This window comes from Physeter macrocephalus, chromosome 10 (assembly GCF_002837175.3).
Source record: "Physeter macrocephalus isolate SW-GA chromosome 10, ASM283717v5, whole genome shotgun sequence".
Lineage (NCBI taxonomy): Eukaryota > Metazoa > Chordata > Mammalia > Artiodactyla > Physeteridae > Physeter > Physeter macrocephalus.
The window spans coordinates 70,948,664-70,952,782 of NC_041223.1; the positions used below are offsets into that span (position 1 = coordinate 70,948,664).

Here is a 4,119-nt window from a genome sequence, read left to right on the forward strand (position 1 = left end):
CAACTCCGAAAAATCATAGCCTACTCATCAATCGCCCACATAGGATGAATAACTACCATCCTACTCTATAACCCAACCATAACTCTGCTAAACCTACTAATTTATATCACAATAACTTTCACCATAGTCATGCTATTTATCCAAAACTCAACCACAACCACATTATCCTTGCCCCAAACATGAAACAAAACACCCGTTATTACAACCCTTACCATACTTACCCTACTTTCCATGGGGGGACTCCCACCACTTTCAGGTTTTATACCCAAATGAATAATTATTCAAGAATTAACAAAAAACGAAACCCTTATCATACCAACCTTCATAGCCATCACAGCACTACTCAACCTCTACTTCTACATACGCCTCACCTACTCAACAGCATTAACCCTATTTCCCTCCACAAACAACATAAAAATAAAATGACAATTTCACTCCACAAAACAAATAACCCTCCTACCAACAGCAATCGTAATATCAACAATACTCCTACCCCTTACACCAATACTCTCCATCCTACTATAGGAGTTTAGGTTACACTCAGACCAAGAGCCTTCAAAGCCCTAAGCAAGTATCATCCACTTAACTCCTGCATAACAAGGATTGCAAGACTATATCTTACATCAATTGAATGCAAATCAAACACTTTAATTAAGCTAAATCCTCACTAGATTGGAGGGATACACTTCCCACGAACTTTTAGTTAACAGCTAAATACCCTAATCAACTGGCTTCAATCTACTTCTCCCGCCTCGGGGGGGAAAAAAGGCGGGAGAAGCCCTGGCAGGATTGAAGCTGCTTCTTTGAATTTGCAATTCAATATGATTACTCACTACGGGACTTGGTAAAAAGAGGGTTCAGCCTCTGTCTTTAGATTTACAGTCTAATACCTACTCGGCCATTTTACCTATGTTCATAAACCGCTGATTATTCTCAACTAACCACAAGGACATCGGCACTCTATACCTACTATTTGGTGCCTGAGCAGGAATGGTGGGTACTGGCCTAAGCTTACTAATCCGCGCTGAGTTGGGTCAACCCGGTACACTAATTGGAGATGACCAAGTTTACAACGTACTGGTAACAGCCCACGCCTTCGTGATAATTTTCTTCATAGTCATACCCATCATAATTGGCGGTTTCGGAAACTGATTAGTCCCCTTAATAATTGGAGCACCTGACATAGCCTTCCCTCGTATAAACAACATAAGCTTCTGGTTACTTCCCCCTTCATTCCTGCTACTGATATCATCCTCAATAGTCGAAGCCGGCGCAGGTACAGGCTGGACTGTCTATCCCCCTCTAGCCGGAAACCTAGCACACGCAGGGGCATCAGTAGACCTTACCATCTTTTCCCTACACCTAGCCGGTGTCTCCTCAATCCTCGGAACCATCAACTTTATTACAACCATTATTAATATAAAACCCCCCGCTATAACTCAATACCAAACACCCCTCTTCGTAGGATCAATCCTGGTTACAGCCGTATTGCTTCTCTTATCTCTACCAGTCCTAGCAGCCGGAATCACCATACTATTAACTGACCGAAACTTAAATACAACTTTCTTCGATCCGGCAGGAGGAGGGGACCCTGTTTTATACCAACACCTATTCTGATTCTTTGGCCACCCTGAAGTCTATATTCTAATCCTGCCTGGTTTTGGAATAATTTCCCATATCGTAACTTACTATTCCGGGAAAAAAGAACCCTTCGGGTATATGGGAATAGTCTGAGCTATAATCTCCATCGGGTTCTTAGGCTTTATCGTATGGGCCCACCACATATTCACAGTAGGTATGGATGTTGACACACGAGCATACTTTACATCTGCAACCATAATCATTGCTATCCCAACAGGGGTAAAAGTCTTCAGCTGACTAGCAACACTTCACGAAGGCAACATTAAATGATCTCCCGCCTTAATATGAGCCTTAGGTTTCATCTTTTTCTTCACGGTAGGTGGCTTAACTGGTATTGTCCTAGCCAATTCTTCACTAGACATTGTTCTTCACGACACGTACTATGTAGTTGCCCATTTCCACTACGTTCTTTCAATGGGGGCTGTCTTTGCCATCATAGGATGGTTCATTCACTGATTCCCATTATTCTCAGGATATACGCTCGACCCTACATGAGCAAAAATCCACTTCCTCATCATATTTGTAGGCGTAAACCTAACATTCTTCCCACACCATTTCCTAGGCCTATCAGGCATGCCTCGACGATACTCTGACTATCCAGACGCCTACACAACATGAAATACAGTCTCATCGATAGGCTCATTCATCTCACTAACAGCAGTTATACTAATAATCTTCATCATCTGAGAAGACTTCGCATCCAAACGAGAAGTAATAACAGTAGATCTCACCTCTACTAACCTCGAATGACTAAATGGATGTCCTCCACCATACCACACATTTGAAGAACCAGTATACATCAACCCAAAATGATCAAGAAAGGAAGGAATCGAACCCTCTCCTGATCAAGAAAGGAAGGACTCGAACCTTCTCTAGCTGGTTTCAAGCCAACATCATAACCTTTATGTCTCTCTTCATAAACGAGATATTAGTAAAACCTTACATAACTTTGTCAAAGTTAAATTACAAGTGAAAACCCTGTATATCTCCATGGCATACCCCCTTCAACTAGGTTTCCAAGACGCAACATCTCCTATCATAGAAGAACTCCTACACTTTCATGACCATACGCTAATAATTGTTTTCCTAATTAGCTCTCTAGTCCTCTACATCATCACCTTAATATTAACAACCAAACTAACACATATCAATACAATAGACGCTCAAGAAGTAGAAACCATTTGAAATATTCTCCCCGCTATCATTCTAATCCTAATCGCCCTACCATCCCTGCGAATCCTCTACATAATAGACGAAATTAACAACCCCTCCCTTACCGTAAAAACAATGGGCCACCAATGATATTGAAGTTACGAATATACCGACTACGAAGACCTAACCTTCGACTCTTACATAATCCTAACATCGGACTTAAAACCAGGAGACCTACGACTATTAGAAGTAGATAACCGAATAGTATTACCCATAGAAATAACAATCCGAGTGTTAGTCTCCTCCGAGGACGTCCTACACTCATGAGCTGTACCCCCTTTGGGCCTAAAAACAGATGCAATCCCTGGGCGCCTGAACCAAACAACCTTAATATCAACACGACCGGGCTTATTCTACGGACAGTGTTCAGAAATCTGCAGCTCAAACCATAGCTTCATGCCAATCGTCCTCGAACTAGTACCCCTGGAGAGCTTTGAAAAGTGGTCCATCTCTATACTGTAACCTCATCCAGAGGCTAAATCAGCGTTAACCTTTTAGGTTGAAGATTGAGAGCCAAGCCTTCCCTTGATGACATGCCACAACACAACATCAACATGATTTCTTACCATCCTATCCATATTCCTAACTCTCTTCGCACTACTCCAATTAAAAATCTCAAAACACCTTTGTGGTTAAGGGGATGCCTTGTGTGACTTCAGGTACTCAGAAGTGGAATGGTGATAGCCCTAGTTTGATGGCTAGGGCGATCGTTATTAGTATTGATGCTGTTGGGTTAAATTAAACCTGATCCCTCATACTTATCTCACTCATTCTATTCATCGCCTCTACCAACCTCCTCGGAATACTACCTCATTCATTTACACCTACCACACAACTCTCAATAAATATAGGAATAGCCATTCCCCTATGAGCCGGTACTGTTATTGTAGGCTTCCGAAACAAAACAAAAGCATCCCTAGCCCACTTCTTACCCCAAGGCACACCCGCCTTTCTTATCCCTATATTAGTAATTATCGAAACTATCAGCCTGTTCATCCAACCGGTAGCGCTAGCCGTACGGTTGACCGCTAATATTACAGCGGGTCACCTATTAATACACCTAATCGGAATGACTACCCTCGCACTAGCAAGCACCAGCCTATTCACAACTCTCATCATAATCACCATTCTCACCCTACTAACCGTTCTTGAATTCGCTGTCGCTCTAATCCAAGCCTATGTCTTTACCCTCCTAGTAAGTCTATATTTGCATGATAACACATAATGACCCACCAAACTCACTCCTACCACATAGTAAACCCAAGC

The 4,119-nt window shown here is 42.2% G+C and overlaps 1 pseudogene; it reads left to right on the forward strand.

Moving 5' to 3' along the window:
• Positions 1 to 2,490: 2,490 nt before the first annotated feature.
• LOC129392474 (cytochrome c oxidase subunit 2-like) lies at positions 2,491 to 3,315 on the forward strand (annotated as a pseudogene).
• Positions 3,316 to 4,119: the final 804 nt, after the last annotated feature.